Raw genomic sequence first — 21,590 nt, forward strand, 5'->3', positions numbered from 1 at the left:
GGAGCCATCGTCTATCCAGCTGACGCGGAGCCATCCTCTTCTTCCGACGGACTAACGACGAATGAAGGTTCCTTTAAATAACGTCATCCAAGATGGCGTCCCTCCAATTCTGATTGGCTGATAGGATTCTATCAGCCAATCGGAATTAAGGTAGGAAAAATCTGATTGGTTGATGCTATCAGCCAATCAGATTGAAGTTCAATCCGATTGGCTGATTGGATGAGCCAATAGAATTGACCTTGCATTCTATTGGCTCATCTAATCAGCCAATCGGATTGAACTTCATGTGCGCCTCGGTTTAGGGGTTAATAGGTAGTTTATGGGTTTAGATAAGAGTTTTATGCTACGGCGTTGTAGTGTAGAACTCTTAACTACTGACTTTTAAATGCGGTATCAGTCTTGGCAGGAGTCTACCGCTCACTTTTTGTCAGACTCGTAATACCGGCGCTAGGCAAGTCCCATTGAAAATATAGGATACGCAATTGACGTAAGTGGATTTGCGGTATTTCCGAGTCTGGACAAAAAGTGAGCGGTACACCTGTACCTGCAGGACTCATAATACCAGCGGCCGTTAAAAAGCAGCATTAGGACCTCTTAACGCTGCTTTTTAAGGCTAGCGCACAACTCGTAATCTAGGCCTTTGTTTTCTCACATCAAGGACTGCTTATATTCTCTCATCCTTTTTCTCAAATTCTAGCTGCACAGTTTAAGGGACATGAAACCCACAATGTTTCTTTCATGATTTTGAGAAAATGTACAATTTTAAACAACCATCCAATTTACTTATATTATCAAACTTGCTTAATTATCTTGGTATCATTTGTTGAAAGAGCAGCAATGCACTAATGGGAGTTAGCTGAACATTGGGGGAGCCAATTAAAAAGAGGCAAATATGTGCAGCCACCAATTAGCAGCTAGCTCTCAAAAGTGTATTGCTGCTCCTGAGCCTACCCAGGTATGTTTTTAACAAAGGATACCCAGAGAATCAAGCAAAGTTCATATTAGAATTACATTGGAAAGTTGTTTAAAACTGCATGCTCTATCTGAATCATGAACGTTTGATTTTTATTTTACTGTTCCTTTAAATTCATCTTATTCAACTGGCTTTATATAAGGTACAACAGAGTATCAATTTTGTGAAGATGCAGTCATACTGGGTACTGGCAAAGAGCAAAAAAAGGCATTGAAGGTCAAAATAAGCCATTGAAAAAGTAATTGCCAACATTCTTTAAATTAACTTTACTCGACGGGGGGGCGGGGGGCGGAGCGAGCCAGGAATGGAGCGGTCGGATGTTCATGAAGCTCTACATAGTTAAGGGCCAAATAGTAATAAAATCTACTACACTATGAATTAGATTTGGCTACTGAACCGAGATAAGCCCTGGGATTTGAAGAGCGACAACAAAAAATGCAGGAATCTCGCTAAGGAAAGTCTATTTTAAGAGCATTGCCAGCCGGCTGTGATCTGCGGGCGCCATTTTAGCTTTAACACCTGAAGGCCCAAGCTACCATACCCGTCTTATTCGAACAAGATCTGCAGCACAGAGAGATAAGTACCCATATAGATTTCGGGCTTTAGTTGACTACTGTGTTAAGCCTTTTACATTCTAGTCCCACTACCGCGCAAGACACTATTCGATCTTACAGGCAATATGGCGGCTACTGCTAGATGGAAAAATAAAGTTTTACATTCCCTCGAAAAGGCTTACCAAATAGTTGAATTGCAACTGATCAAAGCCATCTCAGACACGGTACACTGCCGATGTATTAATGTTCTGGGGGGCCCTAGATGTGCAGGAAACTGCAAGACCGCAATAGATCGTGGAGATTGGGAGATCATGGAAACTTCTGATAGCGCAGTGGGAAAATATGTTTCCGAGGTGGTGAAAACTCTGGTTCCTGACACATCAGCGGAAGATCAGCAGAGATATGAAATAGGAAATGCGATGTCCACTAAAGCTGAAGCTGTGTCGGCAGACACCTCTGATGAGGAGGTGAGAGCACTGGACACTCGCAGACCAGCTGCAGATTGGCAGAAATATGGAATGGGAAATGTAATGTCCAGTAAAGCTAAGGATGTGTTGGCAGATAGGTCTTGCTTTGTAGAGGACTCACTCCTAATAGAACATTGGTGCGCTCCAATGAAGGTGACAGACATTGACCGAATCAACCTGCTACATATTCACTTCCACATATATACCCCTTCTGGGTGTTCTCTTCTACCATCTGGTGGTTTGTTGGGTGTGAAGTCTGGAATAGGTTGAGCTTTCCATAGTTTGCAGACCCCAGCAGTATGAACAGTACAGCAATTATTTGACTTTTGTCACGGTTCATTAACTGATATCTAAGATGTTGCCTCATTATTGCCATGTTGGCCATATCATTTCTCGAGGGCAATTTTCTTTGCTATAACTTTACTATAACTTTGCTATAACTTCCCTTTACACAGAACAAACTGGCCCTAATGATGGTGATGGAGCTTGATATGGGGGAGTTTTCTGATATTTTATACTATGTGTCTGTAGCTATGTACTCTACTAGCAGGGATAGATGTGATTCCCATTATATTTTAAATGTTTAAACTGCGAAATATTACGCTACCATTATCCCCCTTGAGGTCAACTTTCTCTATTTGTCCAGTGCTATGTGGTATTATAGATTACACTATATCTAGTTAAGGTTTTATGTGCTTTGTTAGATTACAGGTTGATGGTTTACACTAAATGGGATGTCCTAGTCATATTGAGATGATCACTCTCTGAACCCTAGGTTTATTAGGGATTCTTTTGTATGTATTTGATATTTCTGTGAAGTCATGTATAGCATAACTAGTAAGAAGACTTTTGGTACAGAAAGTTATTTATAGGGCTATCCTAGGCGCCAGGTTAGCCCATCTACACGTACACCCTAGACATACTAGTGGGAGTACATATGACACCCTATTTACACCCTATGCTGCCTATACCCTATTGGATAATGAGAGACAGATAACATAACTATGTACACGTTGGATTCCCTCTGATATGTATCCCAACAATTTTTACCTCTTATAATACAACTAGAAACATCCCTATACACTATACTATATCTAGAGATTTGCTCTAGATGCCTATAGCATGTGGATACACTAGTTTCAGCTGGTTTTATTGATTTATATATGTTTTTCATAGTCACAGGGTTGTGATATAGAACAAGTTAAAGCAATATATTGTGGGGACGCACAAATATCTATCTCAGAGAGTGGAAGTTCATTCTGGTTAAGGACCTTATTCCAATAAGTTATTGGGGTCTTTTATAGGCATATACGCCTAGATTACGAGTTTGGCATTAGCCTTAAAAAGCAGCATTGAGAGGTCCCAATGCTGCTTTTTAACGCCCGCTGGTATTACGAGTCAGACAGGAAAGGGTCTACCCCTCACTTTTATTCCGCGACTCGAGGCTACCGCAAATCCCCTTACGTCAATTGCGTATCCTATCTTTTTAATGGGACTTGCCTAATGCCGGTATTACCGCATATAAAAGTCAGTAGTTAAGAGTTTTATGGGCTAACGCCGGAACATAAAGCTCTTAACTAAAGTGCTAAAAAGTACACTAACACCCATAAACTACCTATGAACCCCTAAACCGAGGCCCCCCACATCACAAACACTATAATAAAATTTTTTAACCCCTAATCTGCCGACCGGACATCGCCGCCACCTACATTATAACTATGAACCCCTAATCTGCTGCCCCTAACATTGCCGACACCTACATTATATTTATTAACCCCTAATCTGCCGCCCCCAACATCGCTGACACCTATCTACAATTATTAACCCCTAATCTGCTGACCGGACATCACCGCCACTTTAATAAATGTATTAACCCCTAAACCACCGCACTCCCACCTCGCAAACACTAGTTAAATTTTATTAAACCCCTAATCTGCCTGCCCTAACATCGCCGACACCTACTTACATTTATTAACCCCTAATCTGCAAACCCCAATGTCGCCGCTACTATATTAAAGGTATTAACACCTAAACCTAAGTCTAAACCTAACCCTAACCCCCCTAACTTAAATATAATTTAAATTAAACGAAATACATTTAAAAAAATTAAATTAATTATTCCTATTTAAAACTAAATACTTACCGATAAAATAAACCCTAAGCTAGCTACAATATAACTAATAGTTACATTGTAGCTAGCTTAGGATTGATATTTATTTCACAGGCAACTTTGTATTTATTTTAACTAGATACAATAGTTATTAAATAGTTATTAACTATTTAATAACTACCTAGCTAAAATAAGTACAAAATTACCTTTAAAATAAATCCTAACCTAAGTTACAATTACACCTAACACTACACTATCATTAAACTAATTACCTAAACTACCTACAATTAAATACAATTAAATTCAATAACTAAATTACAAAAAAAAACACACTAAATACAGAAAAAAAAATTACTAGAAGTTTAAACTAATTTTACCTAATCTAGGCCCCCTAATAAAATAAATATGCCCCCCAAAATAAAAAAAATGCCCTACCCTATACTAAATTACAAATAGCCCTTAAAGGGACCTTTTACTGGGCATTGTCCCAAAGTAATCAGCTCTTTTACCTGTAAAAAAAAAAAAATACAATACCCCTCAACATTACAACCCACCACCCACCACCCACACACCCCTGCTCTAAAACCCACCCAATCCCCCTTAAAAAAAAAAAAACTAACACTACCCCATTGAAGATCACCTTACTGGGAGACGTCTTCACCCAGCTGGGCCAAAGTCATCCAAGAAGCCGGGCACAAGTGGTCCTCCATCCGGCTGAAGTCTTCATCTGATCGGGACAGAAGAGGTCCTTTATTATAGTGGCGGCGACGTTGGCGGCGGCAGATTAGGGGTTAATTAATTTAATATAGTTGTGGCGACGTTGGGGGGGCAGATTAGGGGTTAATAACTATAATAACTAAATAAATAAAAGAGTAGTCACAGCTACAAAGTACTTGCTGTGAAAAAGAATGACAAGGCAGCACTCAAATTGCATAAATAACAAGTGGTTTATTTGGTAAACCTGCACATGTCAAAAACAATTCCCAAAACCCTTAATTAAACTAAAAAGGAGTGACTAATAAACCCAGGCCTGGTTTGTGCTTTATCTAACACACTACCGTAAAACTACGGTTAATACAAATGATTGTTTGAAGTATATGACATATTTGAACTATGCACTGTTACAAACAAACAAAAAATGTGTGAAAGATACACTGTTGCAACAATATCCAAAGGAGACACAGATTAACAAATGTCCGTTTAACAGAGCACTTAGTGTGAATCACACGCTCTGCAATTGAAATATGTTACAAAGAAGCAGTTCCTGCGTTACTGATTGGAAGGTCAACTGTTATAGATTACTGAGCAAACAGTCTCACCACATTCGCGGTACAAAGTTCCAGTATTCGCTTCAACACTAGCTTGTATAGTTACCACTTGATCACTCCAGACTCTGCATTTTTCTCATGCCGGATCCTGGTAATTCTCCAAACAAAGCAATGTGTGTTGAAAGCTCCATAACGGTTTCAGTTCCTCCTTGTATTATAAACCGGAACTCCTCTTCAAGACTGCTGCATGCTTTTCAGTTGTCAGAACCACATCAAGGTAACACGGTATGCTTTTAATCAGCTGCCAGGGATTTAGTACTCCACTTCAAACAGTTGCCGCTTCACAAAACGTCAGACATGACGCGTTTCGCCCCTCCCCTTAGTGGGCTGACTTTAGGGCCTCATCGGATGCTTACTTGTGGTGAAAACACCCCTTTTATAGCACTATAGCTAATTTAAATATTTGATTGACAATTTTAGCACCATATTGCAACCTTATATTCGAAGATAAACAAAAGCTTATTATTGCACAAACATCATATTTGTTAAATAGTTACATGTTATGCAACATATACTTGGGTTTTACTTTTTCATTCTGGGATGGCAAAATCGAAGCTACACCATTTTTCTACCTTTGCAATTTATTACATCTCAAAACCTTTACTTATCATTAAGGCTAAACAAATGACTATTGTATACACAACCAAAATAATGTATGTATGAAGAGTCCAACAGGTTCTTTTTCAATTGTCCCCTACTAGGGTTAGTTCTACAGAAAGCATGAGAAATCTATTTTTTCATTAAGGCCATTTGGAGCCAGAGTGTTTAATCGATAAATCCATCGAGATTCATTCCTTAATAACATATTATCCACATCACCCCCTCGGCGGTGCTGTTTTATGTGCTGGATGCCAGTTACTTTCATTATGGTAAAATCAGAATTATGATATAATTCAAAGTGTCTAGCCACTGGGCTATCCTGCTCTTTATTCTTAATGTCATCCCTATGCTCTCTGACTCGATCTTTTAGATCACGTTTAGTTTTCCCTATATAGAATAGGGGGCATGAGCAGTGCAAGAGGTAAATGACACCTGTAGTGTTGCAGGTTATCCATTGTTTTATATTATATTGTCTACCTGTTAAAGTTTCAAATTTACTTGTTTTTTGTATAAACCTGCAATACACACAATGCCCACAAGGACTACAACCTTGCCATTTGCCTCTTGTGCTTAACCAATTGGTTTTCGGTTCTCTTGTATATTCACTTCTAACAAGCTTATCCTTAAGACTGTCAGCTCTGCGTGCTGTCAACAATGGAAAGTCTCCTACATAGTCTTTTAGTTCAGTATCAATAGTCAGCATGTGCCAATATTTATTCATGATGTCTCTAAGTTTGCCCCAGTGTGCGTTATATTTAGTTATGAGGCGTACTTTATCACCATTCCTTTTAACTACATTCTGTTTATAGAGCAGTTCATTTCTTGTACTGTTCCTAGCCCTTGTCCAGGCCCTTTTTACCTGTCTTTTAGAATATCCCCTTTCAAGGAACCTAGACGACATGTCTTTGGCCTGTGATTCAAACTCCTCTAAGTCGGAACAATTCCTTCTCAACCGAAGGAATTGGCCAACTGGAATGCCAGTTTTTAGGCATTCAGGATGGTGGCTAGTAGCATGTAAAAGGCTATTAGTGGCCGTTGATTTACGATGGACCCTAGTGGTTAAGTGTCTACCTTCTTTCCTAATTGATAGATCTAAGAAAGTTGCTTCATCTTTACTCATTTCACATGTAAGAAAGATGTTGTACCCATTGTCAGAGTTTAGTATACTCAAGAAATTTTCAAACAACTCTTTACTGCCCCGCCACAGAAGTAGAATATCATCCACATAGCGGAGCCAGAGTGCCACATGTGCCTCCACTAGGGACTCAAAACACGAAAAAACCTCTCGTGCCTCCCATAAGCCTAGATGTAGACAGGCATATGTGGGTGCACATGTGGCACCCATGGCTGTGCCTTGAAGCTGTCTATAATATCTTCCATCAAATTGGAATATATTATTATTCAAAATGAGTTGTAACAAAGAGATTACAAAATCAGTATGCTTTTGAAAATCATGCCCTCTCTGTTCTAGAAAATATCTAGTTGCTCTGATTCCCACATTATGGGGGATCGAGGAGTATAACGACTCGACATCGAGGGTCACTAACCATGTGTCTTCATCAACCTCAATGCCATCTAATTTCCTGAGGACATCTGAAGTATCTTGGACATAGGAGGGCAGTGAACTTAGAAACGGTCTCATAAAATAGTCTATATATCTACTCGCTCCTTCCATAGGCCCCCCTATGCCCGAGATAATTGGTCGTCCCGGCGGTTTGCTCATGCTTTTATGCAGCTTGGGGATGCAGTAAAAGGTTGGCACAATAGGAAACTTTTTGAACATGAATGCATGTTCTTTGGTTGTTATTAGCCCTTCTCTCAAAGCATCATTGAGAATGAACAAAAGCTCATTACAAGATGTATCAAATGCAATTCTGTTTGTCAATTCATACTGTGTAGTATTGGATAACTGCCTCTGGATTTCTGTCACATAGTCATTATCATTCATGACCACCAAGTTACCACCCTTATCGGATGATTTAAAAATGAGTCCCTTCCTACTGAGTAATTCTTTGAGAGACTTTCTCTCATCTAAACTCAAATTATCCTGAACGACTTCACATCCTTGTAAATCCCCAATCTCTCTTTCAACGCATCTTACAAAGTTTTGAATCTCTGGAGCTGTTGAGAGTGGGGAATTGTTTTGTTTGTAGTCTAGATAGAGTGCACACATTCTTATAATTTATAAATTTTGACATACACAGCTGATTTAATGCTGTTTCAGTTGAGCACCTATCTTTGATTACGAACCGAGTGGAGCTTATTTATTGTTTGGTATCCTTCATATTGTCAGGAACTGTTTTGTTTTTCGTTCTGGGGTGGTAAAATGGCATTTAAAATTACTGATGAGAGATGGCAGAGTGATGTGAGTGAAGCTTTTAAAGCCACAATTATCATTGATGAGCAAAATATTGATGAAAAAAGTGAGGATGTGTTCACAGCGTTCAAATTATATAAAGCTAAAGCCATTAAAGAATTGAAACTTAAATGGGAGATTGCTAGTCTTGAGAACTATGTTAGAGAAAAACTAATACCAAGAGGTCTAAGGATTAAACTGGACCCTGGTATTAGTTTAAGAGGACCTAATGCTGATAATGAATTTATTGCAAAATGGAATGCAATTCTAACAAAATGCACAATTGAACTGATGGAATTAATGATATCAGAGGATAAAATTAAGTTAGAAGAAAGTAAGATTGAAGTAGAAAAGGCATATCTAGCTGTGAATATTTTTTCTGTAGATCCAGCTTTCGAAAAACTAAACAAAGAGATTCAAAGGAATCTAGATAAATTACAAAATGAAGTGAAATTTAGAAAGAGGAAAAAATTAATGAGAGATCAGGATGATGAAAGGAAAAATAAGATCTACATCTACAGAAATAGTAACAACAGTAGGTTTTCATATGACTCAGGGACTGACAACTCAGATAATGAACAAAATGAAATTGTGGCTGGCTCTTCTTCAGACCTGCTCCCTTTAGGCGGAAAACAAGGAGGGGGGGCAGGAGAAAGAGAGGGAGGTGGACGCTCTTCAAACAAGAGAAGAGGTGGTGGGAGGTACAAGAACAACAGAGGCACACGGATGTTAACCAGGAATCAGAGGGTATGAGCTCTATTCTTGGCTCACATGGATCTGGGGGTGTTGACACCCTCAGGGTTGTGAACTTGTCTTCCGTCCCCCTGTCCCTCACACAAATGTCACTGCTAAGTAAAGGTTTGTCGTTCTGCCCATCGGCACATCTGGACAAATTTGAATTCATAAAAGACCTAAATTTATTTGCCAGGAAACTGGTACTTAAAAAAGTTATGAATAGAAAAATGGGTCCGGATGTGCCTCTGGACAGAAGTGACAAACCTGCTCTGGATGACTTACTGTCACTTTTAGAGGAGCAAAATGAGGATGTTGATATTACTCAACACCCTAAAAAATCCAATTTAAGACCGACTTCCAAATATATGCCCCCACTCTCAACAGCTCCAGAGATTCAAAACTTTGTAAGATGCGTTGAAAGAGAGATTGGGGATTTACAAGGATGTGAAGTCGTTCAGGATAATTTGAGTTTAGATGAGAGAAAGTCTCTCAAAGAATTACTCAGTAGGAAGGGACTCATTTTTAAATCATCCGATAAGGGTGGTAACTTGGTGGTCATGAATGATAATGACTATGTGACAGAAATCCAGAGGCAGTTATCCAATACTACACAGTATGAATTGACAAACAGAATTGCATTTGATACATCTTGTAATGAGCTTTTGTTCATTCTCAATGATGCTTTGAGAGAAGGGCTAATAACAACCAAAGAACATGCATTCATGTTCAAAAAGTTTCCTATTGTGCCAACCTTTTACTGCATCCCCAAGCTGCATAAAAGCATGAGCAAACCGCCGGGACGACCAATTATCTCGGGCATAGGGGGGCCTATGGAAGGAGCGAGTAGATATATAGACTATTTTATGAGACCGTTTCTAAGTTCACTGCCCTCCTATGTCCAAGATACTTCAGATGTCCTCAGGAAATTAGATGGCATTGAGGTTGATGAAGACACATGGTTAGTGACCCTCGATGTCGAGTCGTTATACTCCTCGATCCCCCATAATGTGGGAATCAGAGCAACTAGATATTTTCTAGAACAGAGAGGGCATGATTTTCAAAAGCATACTGATTTTGTAATCTCTTTGTTACAACTCATTTTGAATAATAATATATTCCAATTTGATGGAAGATATTATAGACAGCTTCAAGGCACAGCCATGGGTGCCACATGTGCACCCACATATGCCTGTCTACATCTAGGCTTATGGGAGGCACGAGAGGTTTTTTCGTGTTTTGAGTCCCTAGTGGAGGCACATGTGGCACTCTGGCTCCGCTATGTGGATGATATTCTACTTCTGTGGCGGGGCAGTAAAGAGTTGTTTGAAAATTTCTTGAGTATACTAAACTCTGACAATGGGTACAACATCTTTCTTACATGTGAAATGAGTAAAGATGAAGCAACTTTCTTAGATCTATCAATTAGGAAAGAAGGTAGACACTTAACCACTAGGGTCCATCGTAAATCAACGGCCACTAATAGCCTTTTACATGCTACTAGCCACCATCCTGAATGCCTAAAAACTGGCATTCCAGTTGGCCAATTCCTTCGGTTGAGAAGGAATTGTTCCGACTTAGAGGAGTTTGAATCACAGGCCAAAGACATGTCGTCTAGGTTCCTTGAAAGGGGATATTCTAAAAGACAGGTAAAAAGGGCCTGGACAAGGGCTAGGAACAGTACAAGAAATGAACTGCTCTATAAACAGAATGTAGTTAAAAGGAATGGTGATAAAGTACGCCTCATAACTAAATATAACGCACACTGGGGCAAACTTAGAGACATCATGAATAAATATTGGCACATGCTGACTATTGATACTGAACTAAAAGACTATGTAGGAGACTTTCCATTGTTGACAGCACGCAGAGCTGACAGTCTTAAGGATAAGCTTGTTAGAAGTGAATATACAAGAGAACCGAAAACCAATTGGTTAAGCACAAGAGGCAAATGGCAAGGTTGTAGTCCTTGTGGGCATTGTGTGTATTGCAGGTTTATACAAAAAACAAGTAAATTTGAAACTTTAACAGGTAGACAATATAATATAAAACAATGGATAACCTGCAACACTACAGGTGTCATTTACCTCTTGCACTGCTCATGCCCCCTATTCTATATAGGGAAAACTAAACGTGATCTAAAAGATCGAGTCAGAGAGCATAGGGATGACATTAAGAATAAAGAGCAGGATAGCCCAGTGGCTAGACACTTTGAATTATATCATAATTCTGATTTTACCATAATGAAAGTAACTGGCATCCAGCACATAAAACAGCACCGCCGAGGGGGTGATGTGGATAATATGTTATTAAGGAATGAATCTCGATGGATTTATCGATTAAACACTCTGGCTCCAAATGGCCTTAATGAAAAAATAGATTTCTCATGCTTTCTGTAGAACTAACCCTAGTAGGGGACAATTGAAAAAGAACCTGTTGGACTCTTCATACATACATTATTTTGGTTGTGTATACAATAGTCATTTGTTTAGCCTTAATGATAAGTAAAGGTTTTGAGATGTAATAAATTGCAAAGGTAGAAAAATGGTGTAGCTTCGATTTTGCCATCCCAGAATGAAAAAGTAAAACCCAAGTATATGTTGCATAACATGTAACTATTTAACAAATATGATGTTTGTGCAATAATAAGCTTTTGTTTATCTTCGAATATAAGGTTGCAATATGGTGCTAAAATTGTCAATCAAATATTTAAATTAGCTATAGTGCTATAAAAGGGGTGTTTTCACCACAAGTAAGCATCCGATGAGGCCCTAAAGTCAGCCCACTAAGGGGAGGGGCGAAACGCGTCATGTCTGACGTTTTGTGAAGCGGCAACTGTTTGAAGTGGAGTACTAAATCCCTGGCAGCTGATTAAAAGCATACCGTGTTACCTTGATGTGGTTCTGACAACTGAAAAGCATGCAGCAGTCTTGAAGAGGAGTTCCGGTTTATAATACAAGGAGGAACTGAAACCGTTATGGAGCTTTCAACACACATTGCTTTGTTTGGAGAATTACCAGGATCCGGCATGAGAAAAATGCAGAGTCTGGAGTGATCAAGTGGTAACTATACAAGCTAGTGTTGAAGCGAATACTGGAACTTTGTACCGCGAATGTGGTGAGACTGTTTGCTCAGTAATCTATAACAGTTGACCTTCCAATCAGTAACGCAGGAACTGCTTCTTTGTAACATATTTCAATTGCAGAGCGTGTGATTCACACTAAGTGCTCTGTTAAACGGACATTTGTTAATCTGTGTCTCCTTTGGATATTGTTGCAACAGTGTATCTTTCACACATTTTTTGTTTGTTTGTAACAGTGCATAGTTCAAATATGTCATATACTTCAAACAATCATTTGTATTAACCGTAGTTTTACGGTAGTGTGTTAGATAAAGCACAAACCAGGCCTGGGTTTATTAGTCACTCCTTTTTAGTTTAATTAAGGGTTTTGGGAATTGTTTTTGACATGTGCAGGTTTACCAAATAAACCACTTGTTATTTATGCAATTTGAGTGCTGCCTTGTCATTCTTTTTCACAGCAAGTACTTTGTAGCTGTGACTACTCTTTTATTTATTTAGTTACTATTGCATTGTGACTGCTAGCACCAAAATTGTTTTGTTTGTAGTCTAGATAGAGTGCACACATTCTTATAATTTATAAATGTTAATAACTATAATGTAGGTGTCAGCGATGTTGGGGGTAGCAGATTAGGGGTTTATAAGTATAATGTAGGTGGCGGCGGTGTCCGGAGCGGCAGATTAGGAGTTACTAATATAATGCAGGTGGCGACGATGTCGGGGGCGGCAAATTAGGGGTTAATAAGTGTAAGATTAGGGGTGTTTAGACTCAGGTTCGTGTTAGGTGCAGACATAAAATTCATTTCCCCATAGGAAACAATGGGGCTGCGTTAGGAGCGGAACGCTGCTTTTTTGCAGGTGTTAGGTTTTTTTTCAACCAGCTCAGCCCCATTGTTTCCTATGGGGAAAATCGTGCACGAGCATGTTTAGCCAGTTTACCGCTACTGTAAGCTACGCGGGTATTGAGGTGAGATGTGGAGCTAAATTTTGCTCTACGCTCACCTTTTTGCGGCTAACGCCAGGTTTAAAAAAACCTGTAATTCCAGCGTTGGCTTAAGGTAGCATTAGAAAAAAAAGGAGCGTTAGAGCCGCAAACCTTACCGACAAAAACTCGTAATCTAGCCGATAGTGTATATATTTCTATCAAGTTAGCTGATATCTATAGGAAACATAAGAGATGTGATGGCTATACTACATTAATGTTACATTTGAAATATCTACCTTATGGGGGAAGAGCTGTTTGTAAATTGTGATATACTCTGGTATTTCTAAAGAGGCAGTGCATTTTTTTATGTGGCTATCTACGTTTATTGTATATAAACTATGGTAGCAAAATATTAAGGGAAGTTAAAATTGTAATTATCTTGTATTATATCATTGGGATACAACAAACTAAGGTCTATTATTGAGGGCATACTTACATCCATACATCTTGTCTAAATTATACTAGTTCCCATATGATAAAGGGTACTGTCAGAATGTAACATGCTACAAGTTTATAGTGCCTCTAGTAGAGCCTGGTGTGAGTTCGGAAGTTCCACATTTATGTACCATACTAGCTTTACACTAAATACTACAAGCAATAGATCGCCCCCCCCCTTTTTTTATATTAGACCAACTATCACCACTAGAGGGGAATCAGGGATCCATGATCTTCTGTATATAACAGATCTTACTTGGTCATCAGTATTGGCAGAAACTTTACACTACTACAACGCTATATGTTATCTGTCCAGATTTGTAACAGCCCATTAGTGATCCTATTGACGTAAATACTGAATAGCCCTCCCCAGGCTCATTAGGCCACAATATTCCACCTTCTTCCTGTTGTCAGGGGTATCTATTTTGTAAACTCCCCTATAGGGGATAGACAACAGTTAACTTCACCTAAAATAGGAAGGTGTTCCCAATGCTCTACTTAACAATATTTCCTACATCCTTCATTTAGCTCCTTACACCTCTATAAAGCTCCCTGTTGGTCATCACTGGCTCCCCCTCCCCACACCTTCGTGCTTAAGAGGCAAGCATGGGAAAATATATCCCCTAGAAACCCTGTTCTCCTAAACATGCTCTCCTTCTAAATCCATACTAGTACATAGGGGCCTAGTTATCAAGCCGTCAACCTCAAATACGCTGGAATTCCGCAGCGTATTTGTGGCGAGGCTGATTCGCCTTAGTTATCAAAGGCTACAGACCAGCAAAAGTAGAATTTTGTGACGTAAACTTCGATCCGCCGGACTCAGTCCGACACAGATCGATTCTTACATCACTCCAGATGTTCCGCACACAAGTACGGCACAATCTGACTACTTTTGCTAGTTATCAAAAAACTAGCAGGTACGCTCGGCACTTTTCCGGCCCAGCGTACCTGGTTTTCAAACTGCCACCCTGGAGGCGGCGGATCCCATAGGGATCAATGGGAGTCTGACCATAGCGAAAGTACAAGTTCGCTGCTGACAGACATCCCATTGATTCCTATGGGAGCTGTCTACACCTAACACCCAAACATGTACCCCGAGTCTAAACACCACTTATCTGCCCCCCCTACACCGCCGCAACTAAATAAAGTTATTACCCCCTAAACCGCCGCTCCCGGAGCCCACCGCAAGCTACTCTATACATATTACCCCCTAAACCACCGCTCCCAGAGCCCACCGCAAGCTACTCTATACATATTAACCCCTAAACCGCCGCTCCCGGAGCCCACTGCAACTATAAAATATGTATTAACCCCTAAACCGCCACTCCCGGAGCCCGCCGCAACTATAATATATGTATTAACCCCTAAACCGCCGCTCCCGGACCCTGCCGCAACCTATATTAAATTTATTAACCCCTAATCTGCCCCCCCTACACCGTCGCCACCTATAATACATTTATTAACCCCTATCCTGCCCCCCACTACACCGCCGCCACTGTAATAAATTTATTAACCCCTAAACCTAAGTCTAACACTAACCCTAACACCCCCCTAACTTAAATATTAATTAAATAAATCTAAATAATATTTCTATTATGAACTAAATTAATCCTATTTAAAACTAAATAATTACCTTTAAAATAAACCCTAATATAGCTACAATATAAATAATAATTATATTGTAGCTATCTTAGGATTTATATTTATTTTACAGGTAACTTTCAATTTATTTTAACTAGGTACAATAGCTATTAAATAGTTATTAACTATTTAATAGCTTACCTAGCTAAAATAAAGAGAAATTAACCTGTAAAATAAAAACTAACCTAAGTTACAATTACACCTAACACTACACTATACTTAAATAAATTATTCCTATTTAAAACTAAATACTTACCTGTAAAATAAACCCTAAGATAGCTACAATATAATTAATAATTACATTGTAGCTATCTTAGGATTTATATTTATTTTACAGGTAACTTTGTATTTATTTTAGCTAGTTAGAATAGTTATTAAATAGTTATTAACTATTTAATAACTACCTAGCTAAAAGAAATACAAAATTACCTGTAAAATAAATCCTAACCTAAGTTACAATTAAACCTAACACTACACTATCATTAAATTAATTAAATAAATTACCTACAAATAACTACAATTAAATACAATTACATAAACTAACTAAAGTACAAAAAATAAAAAAAGCTAAGTTACAAAAAATAAAAAAAATAAGTTACAAACATTTTAAAAATATTACAACAATTTTAAGCTACTTACACCTAATCTAAGCCCCCTAATAAAATATCAAACCCCCCAAAATAAAAAAATGCCCTACCCTATTCTAAATTAAAAAAGTTCAAAGCTCTTTTACCTTACCAGCCCTTAAAAGGGCCATTTGTGGTGCATGCCCCAAAGAATTCAGCTCTTTTGCCTGTAAAAGAAAAATACAACCCCCCCAACATTAAAACCCACCACCCACATACCCCTAATCTAACTCAAACCCCCCTTAAAATAACCTAACACTAATCCCCTGAAGATCATCCTACCTTGAGTTGTCTTCACTCAGCCGAGCAGCGATGAAACCGAAGAGGAGACCCGGAGCGGCAGAAGTTATCCTCCAAGCGGCGCTGAAGAAATCTTCCATCCGATGAAGTGATCCTCCAAGCGGCGCTGAAGAATTCTTCCATCCGATTGGCTAATCAGATTGAGCTCACATTCTATTGGCTGATCGGAACAGCCAATAGAATGCAAGCTCAATCTGATTGGCTGATTGGATCAGCCAATCGGATTGAACTTGAATCTGATTGGCTGATTTAATCAGCCAATCAGATTTTTCCTACCTTAATTCCGATTGGCTGATAGAATCCTATCAGCCAATCGGAATTGAAGGGACGCCATCTTGGATGACGTCCCTTAAAGGAGCCTTCATTCGTCGGTAGTCCGTCGGGAAAGAAGGATGTTCTTAGGGTTTATTTTACAGGTAAGTATTTAGTTTTAAATAGGAATAATTTTTTTAAGTATAGTGTAGTGTTAGGTGTAATTGTAACTTAGGTTAGTTTTTATTTTACAGGTTAATTTCTCTTTATTTTAGCTAGGTAAGCTATTAAATAGTTAATAACTATTTAATAGCTATTGTACCTAGTTAAAATAAATTGAAAGTTACCTGTAAAATAAATATAAATCCTAAGATAGCTACAATATAATTATTATTTATATTGTAGCTATATTAGGGTTTATTTTAAAGGTACGTATTTAGTTTTAAATAGGATTAATTTAGTTCAAAATAGAAATATTATTTAGATTTATTTAATTAATATTTAAGTTAGGGGGGTGTTAGGGTTAGTGTTAGACTTCGGTTTAGGGGTTAATAATTTTATTACAGTGACGGCGGTGTAGTGGGGGGCAGGATAGGGGTTAATAAATTTAATATAGGTTGCGGCGGGGTCAGAGAGCGGCGGTATAGGGGTTAAACTATTTATTTAGTTGCGGCGAGGTGCGGGATCAGCAGGATAGGGGTTAATAACTTTATTATAGAGGGCGAAGGTATAGGGGGGGCAGTATAGGGGTTACTAGGTATAATGTAGGTGGCGGTGGGCTCCGGGAGCGGCGGTTTAGGGGTTAATTCATTTATAAGAGTTGCGGCAGGGTCTAGGAGCGGCGGTTTAGGGGTTAATACATTTATAAGAGTTGCGGCAGGGTCTAGGAGCGGCGGTTTAGGGGTTACTAACTTTATTTAGTTGCGGGGGGCTCCGGGGGCGCCGGTATAGGGGGTAGAACAGTGTAGTTTAGTGTGGGTGCTTAGTGACAGGCTAGCAAGAAAGCTGTCAAAAAGCCGAAGAGCAGCGAGATCGGATGAGTGATAACTCTCACAGTCCGCTGCTCATCGCCCCGTACTAAGGCAAATTTTTGCGTATTGGGCCGGCGAAGGCAGGAAAAGTAGACACGTTGATAACTAGGCCCCAATGTATCAATTAAAGTTCCATGAGAGGCCCGACATATCCTTTAGGGATTATACTCCATTTCTTGCTTTCCTACAGTTTAAGGAGACACGCAAATATATATAGAGTGTTTTACAACCAAAAAAGATGAGGTTCTAATATATAGGTTCAATGTCATCTTGTACAATAATACTGTTTTACCCTTTTGAGTATACACAGGTATTTATTCTGTAAAGCAATACTATGCACCGGAACACTCTAGCAAACCATTCATTGCTGTAACAGTTATCTATAATGTATGCAATTGAACTTATATTTGTTGTATTTCTGAACAACCTCAATAAAAATTTAAAATATATATATATATTTTAATCTTTACTCAATCTACTTACTGAGATTCTAATCTATATTTTTCAATAAATGATTACAGTAACCAACAGAACACCCCCCCCCCCAAAATAACTATATAATTATGAAATCATAGCACCATTGTCATCTTATATGGTGACTCTAACAGTAGAAAGGGTGTGATAAGAAAATATAACATACAAGCTATTATATAGTAAGATCTAAACAAAAAGTCTGCACAGAAATATCACAACTGAAACATCGGAAATGTAAAATGTTGGAGTAGAAATGGGCATGATGTAAATATTGCATTGGGTTGATGTTATGAATATGGCTAGGGTTAAGGTTATGGTTACACCTTTGGAGCTGATTACAGATCGATACCCCAGTAGGTCATAAATCATTCATGTTTATGTATAACTGGCTGTTTTCAACTGCCCTTTCACCATTTTTGATTGGGGTGTTGTTATGTCCAATACTACTAATGGGACACAATTTTTTTTTTCCATTAATGCAAAGTTGAAGCATAGGACAATGTCTTTCATTTTACCTTGCACTTTTCTATGTGTGCTTAAATAGCTAATTGCAATTTCAGGATTTTCCAAGCCTTCCTTGAGACTCCTTATATAAGTTCAGCCAATGAGGGCTACCTAGGAATAAAGTGAGTGTGCACACTTTGCGTCCATGCATGCGCATTTTTTTTTTTTTTTTTGCTAGGCAATTTATTACGTGATTAAAACATGAACCTTTTATAAAAAGACATACAGCGCTTGATTTCTTGCTGGGAGCTGACTTTTTCAAAATGGCCTATACAATTAATTTTGGATTCTATACAATTGTTTTGCTATTAAAATTACTAATTGAAAGCTAGGCGATAACATTTTTTTTTTTTATATATTCGTCTTTATTGGGTTATATAAATAAATAACATTACAGAAAAGATAAGAAAAAAAAATTACATACATTTCTTGGTCTTGTAAAACATTAAATTGTTCATCAACTGATCTTTATACAGTTGATAGTCCCCTGAACTTGGTACAATATTATCATAAACTTTCTGATATATCATCAACCAATAAGACCTTTAGAAGTATATAAGAATTCAATACACATTAGGATCTGAATAAAAAGGGGAAAATTACGTCTTGTTACTCCTTCATAGGGTTTCTCATGAGTCTGTCAGCCACTGAGCCCTACAAAGTCGTGTGGGGGTGTGGGGGGGGGGGTGGCGAAGGTGGAGCTAGATATATGTCAGTTCTGGGTCCAACGGTTTTCTACTCATGTCACACTAGAGTCCTGGGAAGCTGTCTTAGTGTTGAGAGGCAGTTTGTGTTGTATATCTTCCCAGATAAATTTAAGATCAAGGAAAAATGCCATATTATTAGCTTTAAAATATCCATATTCCTCCATCAGCATAGTGTCGTTCATTTGAGTTAACCATGTCTTAAATATAGGGCTGTCTTGAGATTTCCAACCCCTGGCGATTAACAGTCTGGCTGTATTTAATGTTAATTGAACTAGTCTACGTCTCAGTTTGCATTTGCATGAAGGAAGGAGGTTTAACAATGCAGTTTCGGGTTTTAACACGTATGTGTCCCCTAGGTTTAATATTATTTTAATGTTATTCTGGATCATCTCCCAGTATGGTTTTATTCTGGGGCATTCCCACCAAATATGCATGAGGGTTCCCTTCATCCCGCATCCCCGCCAACAAAGTTCTGATGAGGAGGGAAAGATACTTTTTAGTCTGGAGGGGTGAGGTACCACCTGGTTAATATCTTAAAATTGGTTTCCATGAACCTTGTGGAAAAGGAAGATTTCTTGATGCTATACAAAATATTCCTCCAGTCTTTGTCTGTTAATGTTTTACCTAGGTCCCTATGCCATCTTTCCGTGTAGTCAGGAAGTCCACTCTTTGGGGCCTTAATTAAAAGTTTCTTAGCCAGTGATAATGTGTGTTGGGCTGGAAGGTTTACCATGCAAACCTGTTCAAATGGAGTTAAGCTCCTGAGCAGTGATTCTTTCTGAGGGTGTGTGGATATGAAATGATGTATCTGATTGTATTTCAACCAGTTTGTAAATACCCCTCCTAGTATGTCTGTTAGTTCCTGTCTTTGTTTAAGCTTGCCATCTTTAGTTAACGTGCACAATGGAACTGTGAATCCCATTTCCCAGGTGTTAGAGTTTTGCTTATCAAATTTAATGCCCCCCATCAACTCAGCGTTTGGAGATATGGGAGACATAGGGGACCCTAATGTGGAAATATCTGGGTGCTTTTTAACTATAGAGTCCCATATATCAAAAACATGTGCGAGTATAGGGTAGGACTTTAGCCACGGTGGTCTGTTCTGCTTAGCTAGCCAACATATTGCTCCAGGATGTGGTGTATGCAATATGTGGGAGTCCATTGGTACCCAGGCCTTTCTTTCTTTGTTCCTATGCCAATCTATTACTCTCTGGAGACTATCTGCTTGATAGTAAATCTCAATGTGAGGTAAACCCAATCCTCCCTCTCCAACCCCTCTATACATTGTCAATTTTTTAATTCTAGGTTTTATTTTCCCCCACACAAATTGGTCTAGAACTCTCTGCGTTTGTGTCAAAAAGTTCTGTGGTAGGGCTATGGGTACTGCTTGGATGGCATATAAAATTCTAGGGAGGACATTCATTTTAAGGATCTGCAACCTTCCCCACCATGAAAATGGGCGGTCTTTCCATGTCTGTAGGTCTTGGGATATTGTGTTTATGAGATTTGTAAAGTTAAGTTGAAAAAGATGTTTTGGGTGTGGCGTCAGGTATATTCCTAGATACTTTATGGCCTTAGGCTGGTGCCTCAGTGCACAGTTTTCTAAAAGGGATTTAAACTTTGTTTTTGATAAAGAGACGTTTAATATTTCTGACTTTTGCTCCTTAATTAAAAAGTTGGAAAAGTCGCCAAACTCTTTAAGTTCTTGCATTACCGCTGTGATTGAGGACTCTGGGGAGGATAGGGTGAAGAGGACATCATCAGCATACATAGAAAGCTTAAAGTCTAATGGGCCTAGTTTTATCCCTGTGATGTTTGGATTTTTCCTAACTCTTTGCGCCAGTACCTCCATGCTAATGATGAACAGGATTGGCGAGAGGGGGCAGCCTTGTCTCGTTCCATTTCCTATGGTAAATGGTTCTGAGACCAAACCGTTGACTCTAATTTTTGCCGTGGGGGAACGATAAAGACACCTTTTTCTTTGGATCATTTTCTCTCCCAGCCCTACTTTTTTTAATGTGGTGACCAAAAACTCCCAGTCTAGATGATCAAACGCCTTTTCAGCATCTGTTGATATTATCACCATTTCAGTGTTGGTTACTTTGGCATGTTCAATTAGTTGGAGGGCTCTAATGGTATTATCCCTCGCCTCCCTGCCGGGGACAAAACCCCATTGATCTGTGTGAATAATTTGGGGGAGAATTTTATTTAACCTGTCTGCCAAGATCTTTGTGTAGATTTTGAGGTCAGTGTTCAATAAAGATATAGGCCTGTAATTGCTGGCCAATTTTGGGGATTTTCCTGGTTTGGGTATTACCGTAATATGGGCTTCAAAGAATTCTTTAGGGAGATGGCCAGAATCATCTATTTGATTAAAAAGAGCTAGTAGGTGTGGGGCTAACTGTTCTTTATATTGTTTGTAGTATTTGTTGGAAA

The sequence above is a fragment of the Bombina bombina genome, chromosome 3, assembly GCF_027579735.1.
Source record: "Bombina bombina isolate aBomBom1 chromosome 3, aBomBom1.pri, whole genome shotgun sequence".
Taxonomy (NCBI): domain Eukaryota; kingdom Metazoa; phylum Chordata; class Amphibia; order Anura; family Bombinatoridae; genus Bombina; species Bombina bombina.